The sequence below is a fragment of the Dipteris shenzhenensis genome, chromosome 29 (assembly GCF_047967505.1).
Source record: "Dipteris shenzhenensis isolate YYH24624 ecotype China chromosome 29, Dip_SZ_1.0, whole genome shotgun sequence".
Taxonomy (NCBI): Eukaryota; Viridiplantae; Streptophyta; class Polypodiopsida; order Gleicheniales; family Dipteridaceae; genus Dipteris; species Dipteris shenzhenensis.
The window spans coordinates 3,800,218-3,812,866 of NC_141624.1; the positions used below are offsets into that span (position 1 = coordinate 3,800,218).

At 43.4% G+C, this 12,649-nt stretch overlaps 1 protein-coding gene across 3 annotated transcripts in view; it reads right to left on the minus strand.

Moving 5' to 3' along the window:
• The window catches only part of LOC147882324 (sequence-specific DNA binding transcription factor ATNDX), a 96,901-nt gene extending 85,114 nt beyond the window's left edge, over positions 1 to 11,787 (minus strand). For 2 of the 3 annotated variants that reach the window (XM_087400568.1, XM_087400565.1), the window contains exon 1: positions 11,648 to 11,787. The gene's annotated coding sequence lies outside the window, so the exon portion shown is untranslated. The remainder of the gene's footprint in view (positions 1 to 11,647) is intronic. The other variant, XM_087400564.1, reaches the window with a different exon arrangement.
• Positions 11,788 to 12,649: the final 862 nt, after the last annotated feature.

The window sequence follows — 12,649 nt, forward strand, 5'->3', positions numbered from 1 at the left end:
CCGTACAGACTTCTCCGTACAACCCCATTGGTGGTCCGTACAGCATAACCTGCTCAATCCCTTTCGTACTTCATCCTCGAGCTCCTTTTCTTACTAAGTCATGGCAGAGTATTCATATGAAAAAACATTTCAAAAGGAGCGTTCGGCTCCCTGCAAGAAACAAAAGCAGGTTGAGGGTCAACATGACCCGATGCATGACACGATTGAGGCTCAACTAGTATATGATGTAATGCATGAAGGATTTGCAGATACGAGAAAAGAGTGGAAAGACTCGGTTCCTTCAGTTGGCCTCATGGTTGAGGTCGATGAAATTGTGGATCCAGTCACAGAGTATGCCAAGAATGCAGTCATATTATTCTTTCTAGGCCGGATGCCACCTGCTGCAGAAATAGGCAACTGGCTGACACGCACATTGGCTGGCTCTTTTGTTCGTAAAGTACATTATGCAGCCAGGGGCTTTTTTGAGGTTATCATGGTGGATGAGATCCACAGACAAATGCTTTTGGAACATTCACCTCTCTTTTTTGGGCAGCAAATGGTGCATGTCTTGCCATGGTCTCCCACAAGAAACTTTCAGGCTTTAATCCGACATAGATGCCCAGTCTGGGTTGAAGTTGTTGATTTTCCCCAATGCATGGCCTCACTTCTGCCCAAAATTGCAGCCTCTTTAGGTAAAGTGGTATGCCCACCACGGCCAAATGGTAATTCAAACAGATTTTGCATTCTCTGGGATACTGATAACCCCACACCGGACTCTTACTCAGTCACGGTGAATAATGTGAACATGGGGAGTGCATTTTATAAACTCAAATGGGGTTTATTTGCAGGGGCTTGCTTTGAATGCAAAAAGTTTGGACACATGGCTTCACAGTGTCCACTGAACCAACATAAAATACATCATGTCACCTTGCCAGTCCACATGCCCACTAAAGATGCTCCTGCTCCAGTTGCCAACAAAAATAAAAGCAATAGACAGCATTCTGGGAGTCAAGATAAAGGCAAAGATTCAATAGCTACCAATGCGAATCTTACTTTACATTCGCCTCCTGCTACTCGATCTTTGTCCAAAGGAAAGCAACCTTCAACTGATGGCTGGCAGAGCCCAAGACAGGTTATATCTGCTCGAAGAATTCCACCCTCCCGCACTTGGAATGGTGCCTCTTCTAGCGGAAACACCCCAGAGATCAATACAGGAATTGGAATTACATGGGCTGCAGTAACAGCCAGCAGAACACTCTTCCCTGAAAAAGAGGTTGCTGCTTTGCTGTCCACTTCTCAGGCGACTACTTCTTCTCAGGGGCGAGGCCTCGACCCTGAGATAGAAATGCAAGGCTGACCTCATACATTTTGCTGCTGTACATAGTTGTTACATTACTATAAATATCTGTATATATGACTGCTCACATCACCTCTTTTACACTCAATGTCCAGGGCATGTGTGACAGTAGGAAATGGAAATCTGTGCGGCTGTACATCAACAGATTTCAGCCTGACATAGTAGCATTACAAGAGCACAACCAACATATTTATGCAGGCAAGACAGGACACTACTGTGGGTATGACATTTTCTATGCTTGGGAGCACTCTTTCTCAGGGGTTGTCCTTCTGATTAAACATGAGCTTCAACCAGTCATTGCATTAAATGACAACAAAGGCAGATGGCTTGTTCTCCAATGCATTATAAGAGGAGAGGTGTTTGAATTTGCTTCAGTTTATGCACCTCAGTCATCCCGAGACAGAACTGTAATTTGGGATGCTATGCAACAATACCCGTGGAGATCTCATGCCTACATATGTGGGGATTTCAATAATGCTCCACAACAGGGAGACAACACTTCCAACCACGATCATATGTTATCTCCTGAAAGGCATGCCTGGTCTCAACTACTTTTGCATTTGGATCTAGTTGACCTCTGGAAGGAACTGCAGCCTCAGTCACCAGGCTACACTTTTCAACATAATGCTCTCTCTGCTTATAAGGCACGACTGGATCGTTGGTACAGTGTTGCTCCACAACAAAATGGGGATTTCGCATGCAAAATGTGGATTGACTATGCCTTTGTGCATTCAGACCATGCACCACTATGGCTGAGATTATCTTTTCATAAGATGCCAGATGATAGATTGCCACAAAGGCGACATCTAATCATCAACAACAGTTATTTGCAACATGCTGAATTCAAGGCAATGGTTACTGAAGCAGCTCATTGTCTTTCATCTAACAGCCATTTTCATGTTGATGATGCCTGGGCTTCTTTTATTTCTAAAATGCAAATGGTGATTAGAGCTTATGGCAAGTCTTACATGAAGACGCTGAGGGAAACCATTGCTCAGGCCAAGTCTACTTGTCAAGACCTCACTGAACTCAGTCATCATCGTTCGTTGTCCATGCATGAGCAAACCACATTATGTCAGGCCAGACATTGTCTTAAACTAAATGATCACAGGAAACTGGCAAAATGGGAGACTAGAGCAAGACAAAGAGCCTTCACAGATAAAGGTTGCTCTTCCAAAGAATTTTTCAAGAGTTTGCATCAGAGGAGAATCAAAACAGAACTTTGCAGAGTGCTTATGCCTGATGGATCATGGACTACTTCACAGTCACACCTTACCTCCTTTTGTGTGCATCACTTCTCTCAGCAATTTGGCTCTGTAGCTCCTCCCTCGCAACATGTTTTGCTTGCACGAAATTTACTGTTGCAAAATGTTTCTCCAATCATTTCTCCTACTCAAGCTTTGGAATTGGAGGAACCCTTTACTGAGAGGGAACTGTCAGATGCCATCAAATCATGTGGCAGATGGAAATCCCCTGGATGGGATGGCTTGACAGTCGAGTTTTTTCTAGCATACTGACCTCTTTTGAAGCATCCATTACTATCTATGGTGAATGTTGCATGGCAACATCAGAAAATGCCAGACACATGGAAGAGAGGTCTTGTTAAACTCCTTCCTAAAAAACAAATTTGTGAGTCTTTGGCTGATTGGAGACCCATCACTCTTATGCCCGTAATTTACAAAGTCACTACCAAAATGATTGTAGCTCGGCTAAAGGGGTTTTTACATGATGGGTTGCATCCTGCGCAATATGGTTTTGTTCCGCGTAGGCATATCACCGATAACATTGCTAATGCCTACATTGGAATTGAATATGCCAAATACACACAGCAGGATGTTTTGTTATTGCAAGTTGATATTGCCAAAGCTTTTGATACAGTTCAGTGGGATTTTATTTCATCAACTATGCAGGCTTTGGGTTTTGGCACAAGGTGAGAAAGGTCACTTTGAGAATTCCTGGGCATAAAGTATGAATCATCAGCATATGCCTGTGCAAGAAAAGACCGTGCCCCTGGAATTTGCAAGCCATGAAGCTGTCCTGTATCTGCAAGATAATCCATATGCAACAGTAGCGGATGGGCAGCAATGGCATACAGTAAAGAACTAAGAGGGCAACCCTGTCTCACTGACCGGGTCATAGTCCAAGTTCTTGATAACCCACCACCAAGCAAGCACTGCGCTGTGGCCTGAGAATAGAGCCAATATATGATATGGACGAGTCGAGGGCCAAGTCCCAATTTTTGCATGGTCTGAGAGATAAAATCCCAATGGACAGTATCAAATGCTTTCGCAATGTCTACTTGCAGAGAATGAGAACGTCTTGTTTAGAATATTTGGCATACTCAATTGCAAGCAAAGCATTAGAGATATTGTCAGTGATCTGCCTTCTGGGGACAAACCCATACTGTCTAGGATGAAGTCCTGCTTGCAAAAAGAATCAAACTCTGAGGACAATCATTTTAGCAATGAGTTTGTAAATAACAGGCATGAGAGATATAGGCCTCCAATCAGCCATCGTCTCACACAAGCTTTTTTTGGGAATCAATTTGACTAGGCCATGTTTCCAGGATGGGGGAAGAGATTGTTCTGCCCAAGCATGATTGATCATTAGAAGAAGAGTGTTTTTGAGATCACCCCAAAATGCACGGAAAAATTCAACAGTCAATCCATCCCAACCAGGAGAGCTGCTTTTGCGTAGATGACTCAAAGCATCATCCAGTTCACTAAGCATAAAAGGCTGCTCCAATGCATAAGCCTGTTCCCGAGACAAAATGGGCTGAACATGCAAAAGAAATTGAGACCTAGCTGTATCCACCTGCATCAGATGATCAGGCTGAAGAGAAAGGAGATGCTGAAAATGACTAGAACATAGCGATTCCAATTCGGATTTGAAAGTGGTCCAAGTGCCATCATCTTTCTTGATCCTGCAAATATCCTCCTTTCGCCTATCCGCATGAAGACTTTTAAAAAAGGCTTTGGAGGAACAGCCCTTATCCAAAAGGGGTTTCATGCGAGCTCGGATTTGCCATTTCTTTAATTTGCGAAGATCATTTTGGTGAATGATATGAATCGCATAGGCACAAGAATCCTGTTCAGAAGAGGTAAGCTGCCTATGAGAACTGATTGCATCCATTTGTTGCTTGTGAGATTGAGCCCATTTCAGCTTGAGCCTGAGGTTTCCCATGTAGCTCCGTCCATAATCTTGAATAACAGCCTGTAAGCGATGAGCAAGGCTGATCCAAGCAAAATCCATATCCTCCTGAGCATGTAAGAGAAGGGGACGGACAGCCACTCTCACCATGTTCTGAAATTGTTGATGAAGCAAATAAGCACTATTAACATGGAGCAAGCGACGACCAAAGAAAGGCATATCATCTGTCAAACGTGCTATTGATAATGTCAAGCATACTGGAAAATGATCAGAGAGCAAAAGGGAATGGTCAACCCAAAGTGTACATGTAAAATCAGCATACTGCTGAGCATGCAACAAATACCATCTGTCAAGTCAAGCCCAGTAATGAGTAAAGGCATTGTGATGATATGTATAACCCATATCTCTGTCCCTTGTTGAGAGCCATAAATCTTCTGCATGCAGGGATGAGCGCATATCTTCCCAATGTCGGAGCTCAGTGGGGATCATGTGAGAACGATGAGTTGTATTATCTTGAGTGGAAGGCGAGTTGTTGAAGTCTCCACACAAAAAAACATTGGACAGCCATGGATATTGTTTAAGGGAGTCCCACATTTGAGCTCTAGACATAGAGGTTTGTGAAGCATAAACAGATGCTATTTCATAGAGATCAGCCTGCCAGCTGCACCTGATCACCATCCATCGACCCTGAGGGTCATTGTAAGCAACCGTGGGCTGCATATCATGTTTGACCAACATGCAGACCCCCGAAAAGTGCATTGTACCAGCATAAAAAATATCATAACCAGCATAGTGGCCTTGCTGACCAGCCAAGAAGTGTTGATTGTGTTCCTGTAAAGAGATCACATCGGGATGCATTCTATGTACATAATGCCAGAAATGTCTCCACTTATTGACATTACAAAGACCCTGAACATTGTATGTAATGCAAGTAATTGAAGTAGACATAGAAGATATGTACAGTCAAACCAAAAAGCAGAGTAAAATATGAGCTGTCAGGTCTCAGCCATGACATCAACATCCACCTGGCCTCCTGGATCATTAGCTCAATGATTCTCATCATTGTCACATACTGGGATGCCCCTTTTTAACACCTCAACCCACAGTTGAGAAGCAAGGCTGTCAGCAAGGGTAGAGGTATGACCAGGAGTAGAAGTTGAAGCATCCCAATGGCGAGATTGTAACGGACGTGGTTTGAGAGCGAATACCTTTTTGGGTTGCTGCCAGGCACCCTGGGTAGAGGCATGAGATTCTGAAATTTTGCCCTTTCCTTTATCCTTTTGCTTGGCTGAAACCTGAACCACATTTTCTTTGGAAGGGACAGATTTGGAGGCAACATCAGCCAGTTTGGTAGGCATAGCCTTAGACCCCGGAGTATAAGTAGGGGAAGGAGTATTTTCTGGAGCAATAGCTGTAGGTGGGAGCTGATGCAAAACTGCAGGACACTGTGAAGCTAGGTGGCCAAACTTATGGCATGTGAAACAAGCACCTGCAAAAACTCCCCATTTCAGATCAAAGTATTTTTCACCGAGGGGAACATCCTCCACTTCAACCGCAATGGAAGGAGGGGTTGGGTGATCTGTATCCCAAAGAATGCAAAAGCGATTGCGATTACCCGAAGGGCGGGGTGGGCATACAACTTGCCCCAAAGTGGCTGCCAAACTTGGTAACTCAGCCCTCATATAGTCCGGGAAATCCACTACCTCAACCCATACAGGGCAGTGATGTCGAATAAGGCTGTGGTAGTCCTTATTTGGTGACCATGGCATGACATGCACCATTTGTCTACCATAGAATAAGGGCGACATCTCCAGTATCTGTTGACGATATGAGGCATCCGAAAAATGCACTTCATAAAAACCCCTGGAAGCAAAATATACTCCTTCAACAAAGCAGCCTCCCAACAGTGCCTGAACCCACTGGGCCACATCATTGGCTGAAGGTAACTTTCCTGGAAAAAAAATGATAATTGCTTGCTGAGAGAACTTTCGAAGAGGAGCAACCAATGAAGGCAGCTTCAACTTAAACTTGATGGCCGGGGGAGGTTTGGCCCACTCCTTCCGGCTGTGATGAAATTCATCTTTGAGCATGTCAAACACATAGTGAGCGTCTACAGAATCTGCAGAAGAGAAATCAACTTGCTGTCTTTTGGAGTCCCGGTAAGACCCCTTGCGAGAATAGCTTTTGAACTGATCTTCCATGAAGGAAAACAGGGTGGGATTGATGAAGAGGCGGAAGCAGAGCAGAACTGTACGGACAGTGAACGAGCTGGAGATGCAAGCTGTACGGACCGTACGGAAGCAACAGATTGTACGGAAGTATGGAAGGACTATGGGGGTTGGGACGTACGGAAGGCGTGAAAGTACACAGAAGCTGTACGGAAAACAGAACGGGAAGGGACTGCTGACGCAGAACAGCAGGGCAGATTGTACGGAGCAGGACGAAAGGCAAAGTAAAGGTCGATCTAAGCTGTTAAAGACGAGCAGATATGGCGAGGCTTCACCAGGAAGAAGAACGCTGTCTGTACGGCGTCCGTACAGACGTACGACGTCCATACAGCTGTACGGACAAGGAGCGGAATCCTGACACGGACCTGTATGGGAACTCAAAAAGGCTGCGCAGCAACCTTCACGACCTCACCACCGATCTCCTCTCCTCCATCGCTCCTCGATCAATCACGACGCACACCACACCTCTCTCTCACCACACACAGACCACACACACACACACACACACACATATACACACATATATACATACATACATACATACATACATACATATATATATGTATATATTATATATGTACAAGGATTGTCGCAATGATGCTCGGAAAGATACACACACACACACACACACACACACACACACACACACACACACATGTGTGTGTGTGTGTGTGTGTGTGTGTGTGTGTGTGTGTATCTTTCCGAGCATCATTGCGACAATCCTTGTATGATGCCTACCATGAGGGTGATATGGATGCTTCTTGCATAGAGCTTTTCTTTTTATGTTTCTGATCTTTGGGATACTCTCCATTTTGGAGACCTCCCATCATGTAAATTTATGATCATATAAATATATGCACTGGATATTACCCCAAAAAAAAAAAGTGTGTGTATTTTATACACACACACACACACATATATACATGAGGGTGATATGGATGCTTCTTGCATAGAGCTTTTCTTTTTATGTTTCTGATCTTTGGGATACTCCACACACACACACACACACATATGTATACATATGTGTGTGTGTGTGTGTGTGTGTGAGATATAAAATACACACTTTTTTTTTTTTGTAATATCCAGTGCATATATTTATATGATCATAAATTTACATGATGGGAGGTCTCCAAAATGGAGAGTATCCCAAAGATCAGAAACATAAAGCTCTATGCAAGAAGCATCCATATCACCCTCATGGCAGGCATCATACAAGGATTGTCGCAATGATGCTCAGAAAGATTCATATGACTTGTGAATCTACCGACCCAGGTATGCCAAATTATGCTCACTCCAGATTGTCCAAAGAGCCCAATATCGCATCCAAGAGAGAAATAGTGAGTATTGAGACAAAGACTTCATAAATCTGCCAAAGACCCAAAAATGTTTCCCAAATATGTGACTTGGGAAACGGATCCGAAGATAATCTGAAATTCTGCTGAGGAGGATCTTAGTACACGGGCAGTGCCAAAATAAATGAATAACAGTCTCTGAAGGAGCCTGATATCTTAGACATGTGGATGGTGCAATGCGACGTTTCGCAACTGTGACCCCCACTGACAATATGTCATACATCTCCAAAGAAAAAGTCTTTGTTTTGATGGCATTTTACTCTTCCATAACATCCTAAGATTCTTCCGCCACCATGAGAGGGGCTTCCTTATATGCCATAAAGAATTAGCATACTGTTAACTCCATGGAGCAAGCTGAAGAAGCCTATAGGCTTTGATGGAGGTTAAGGCAGGAAGAGCAACAGGATGAGTACATGTAGCAGAGGGTTGCAATTGCCAACCCATAAGCCTGTCTGTGTCAACCACAGGAGGAACAGGTAGAAAAGGATGTAATAAATCAGCTATTTTCTTCCATATAGACCTATGATGCATTCCCAATGCATAGGAGGCAGTGGCCTGAGGAAAGGATAGGACATATCCCTGATCATCTATCATATCATGTATGTATCTAATTCCCAATTTCATGAGATTGTATGCCCGAACAGGTTCCTGCAAAGCGAGCGAAATGTCAAAAACGGCACTCCAATGAATACTTTCTTTCCTCATTGAGTTTGTCCCCGAGCAATTATTAGGATTCCATTTGACCTTAGAAAGGACTTGTTTCCAGTCAAGTATCAGAGCAGTAGAGAAAGGACAGCCAGGTATCTTCCCTACAAATCTGCCAATGACAACCTCCCAATGATCAATAGTCCAATGACCACAAGCACAAGTCCTCATGTTGACACACATGGATGCTAGCATACAAGTCCATGGCTGCTATTGGCGGAAAAAAGTATGCAGCATAGTCACCTTCCTTGCAAGCACATGATATCTTATATTGAGGACATTAAGTCCACCAAGCATCCTAGGAGAGCACACCATTTCCATCTTCATCAGTCTCAATGCTTTGACAGCAGTTTTTGTCCTCCATAACATCTCCATAGCTTGAGACATAAAGGCTGAAATATCCTTGGAGGACCAATGTATCAAAGGCAAATAGAACTGAACATAGGACATTACAATTGACTGTACCATTCTGAGCCTGACATGAAGAGGCCAAGTAGAGATCTTTCAGTATTCCAGTTTATGTTGAAGTCTTTGGAAGATCCATTTTAGCTGCTGCTTCCTGATGATATGCCATCCGATGGGATATCCCAAATGCCTGACTACATCTTTGAAATGCACCACCTGACCAGGCCAAAGAATAGAATGCCAATCACATTGTTTCAGGGGAAGTAATTTAGATTTGTCAAAATTGACATGCAATCCCGCTGCCAAACCATACAATGAAAGAGTGGTCATAAGCATGTGAACTTCCCGGGAAGAGTTCTGTGGCATAAAGATGGAATCATCAGCATATGCTTGTGCCAAAAAAGATGCAGCCCCAGGGATTTTAAGACCAGTCATCTGTCCTGTGTTTGTAAGATGATCGAGATACATCAAAAGACAATGAGTCGCAATGGCATAGAAGAGAGCACTAAGAGGGCAGCCCTGTCTAACTGATCGACCCAATGTCCATGACCGAGACAGATGACCCCCAAGAATGCACTCAGAAGTAGAGTCAGAATAAAGCCAGTAAACTGCATTTGCTATCTTGGGACCAAAGCATGATTTGAGAGATAAAATCCCATTGAACAGTATCAAATGCCTTAGCAATATCCACCTGCAATATAAGGACATCTTGATGCGAATACTTAGCATATTCAATTGCAGTCAAGGCATTGGAAATGTTATCATGGATTTGTCTTCGCGGCACAAATATATACTGATGAGGATGAAGTCCCGCATCCAGTATCTTGTGAAGCCTATGCACAATCATTTTGGTAATGAGTTTGTAAACTATAGGCATCAAAGTAATAGGCCTCCAATCTGACATATGGTCACACAGATGTTTTTTGGGCACAAGTTTGACTATGCCATGCTTCCAAGAGTGCCGCAACTGATTTTCTTGCCAGGCAACATTGATCATTTGCAAGAGGACATCTTTCAATTCATCCCAAAAAGCAATATAAAATTCCACCGTATGGCCATCCCAGCCAGGGAACTTGTATTTGCTGAGGTGGAACAATGCATCATCAAGTTCTGAGTCAGTAAAAAGTCTCTCCAAGGTAAGAGCATCATCCATTTCCACTATTTCAGAAACATATTGGAGAAATTCAGTCCTTGCATCAGCCATTTGAGTTGATAGGGAACCAAGAGAAGAGAACAATTTCTGAAAATAATTTTGGCATTCATCTTGGAGATCAGAGAAAGAGTGTGTCCAAGAGCCATCTAGCTTCCTTACTCTTAAACATGAGTTTTTCTTTGGAGAAGCATGCAGGCCCTGGAAAAAGGCTTTTGATGAGCAGCCCTTATCCATAAAAGACTTCATTCTTGCCCTAATCTGACATTTATGCAATTTCCTCTGATCATTAATAGTCAATTAACACATACACACACACACATATATATATGTATACATATACATTTACATATACATATACATACATACATACATACACACACACACACACACACACACACACATGTATATATATATATACATGACACACACACATATATATGTATATATATATACATGACACACACATATATGTGTGTGTCATGTATATATATATACATATATATACATATATATATGTGTGTGTGTATGTGTGTGTGTGTGTGTGTGTGTGTGTATGTATATATATATGTATACACACACACACACACACACATATATATATGTATGTATGTATATATATATAAATGGCAAAAGAAAGCCTTTGATACAGTTAAAGGTAATAAGCTGTGGGAAAGACTGAAAAAGCTTCAAGCTCCTAAAGAACTCAGAGAGGCCATGTACTGACTCTATGAGAGAGTTTTAGCAGCCACTAGTGGATGGATCATGCTCCAAGAGGAAAGCTGTCCTAAGTAGTGACATAGGGTTCAAGCAACGCTGCCCCATAGGAGATCACATGGACAGCAGCGTGCTGCTCCATTGCTGTCAAATCTGAGGCCAAAACTCCTCTACCTACTGCTGCAGACCTCACTGTAGATGTTCTGTGGCTTTGGGAGGAAGCCTAGTGCTCTGCTGAACTCTTTCTGCGGTGTTTGCACTTTAGATCCAGTGCTCTAGACTCTGCTCATTGCTTGCACAGGATTGCTTATGCCCCCCGAGGAGAACCTTATATAGGGAAAGGCCGTGCCCTCCCCCACTCTTAAAGCTGGCCGACTGGATAGCGACGTGGGCGCCACAGGGCAGCACGGAAGATAGGTGTGGGGGGCAAGATGCCAGTGATGTGGGAGGGTGGGGGTCGTCAGAGGCGGGGGGCAACGGAGCCGGGCATTTGAAAAATATGAAAAGAAGGAAGGGAGGAGAGAGCAAAGAAGTGGAGAAAATATGAAAAATTATGTGTCTTGCAACTCGAACAGGGGGGAAGAAAAACGATTTGATGGCAAACCTGGACAAAGAAGTCGAATCAAGGTGGAGCAACAGAAGCAATTCGCGCTCCAATTGTGCAAAAGCAACAAATACCGATTCTTGGTGGAAAAGATATGAAATGAATGTGGAAGAGTGTTTTGGGTTGGCGAAGAAGAGCATGCAAACTTTTTCTTTGCTCTTTCGATCTTCTTCTAGTCAACGTTGATATTGACCAACATTACTCTATCTACGCCCCCCCCTCACCCCCACGGACATTGTACCTCCTTTTGGCCCATAACTACTCTTTTTGTCCCACCCCGAGCCCCTCCACCGTGTCTGTTTCGGCGAGCACAGCCTCTGGCTGCCCTAGATCTGAGGTGATTTTAGTTCACACGATTTTAAAAGGAAGGGCCTGCCTGCTTTCGTCTGCTTTGTAGGGGTTGCACACTATTTTTTCCAAAATCTGCACCCTTTGGTGTGACTGGCTGCACCTACTGCTACTGCTGACTCACTGGCAGCAACAACCAGTCGCCAAGCAAGCATGGCATATCGTGGCCATGTTTGGCACCCTAAATAATCGAGGGTTAGCACCGAGGGCACCTATTTTTACGCGTGGAAAAAAAGAGACGCAGCCAGCGACGCTTTGTCATTGCCATGTCACACAAACATTTTTCTCAGCAAAACACGCAACTTGGGGTTTCAAATTTTTTAAGGTTTTTGTTGAGAATTTGTAGATTTTTTAGCTTAAATATATATTTTTGCCTAAAATATATTTCTATATGTGAAAATGAAAATGTTGCAGGTTCGTTGTATACAGTTTACACGTTTTTTGTAAACACTAGGATTCCTCCTATGCCAACACAAGTGTTCTCATCAGATGGCTAATTGACCAATGGTAGTGGGGTTGCTACCCTCAACCTTTGAGTTGTCCATGCCATGGCAATATGCAACCACAATAGACTCTTGGACAAAGATCAAAGAGACCGAATTGTATATAATCTGGCCAATGTTGGACGATGACCGTAAGTGTTGGGAAAGACAT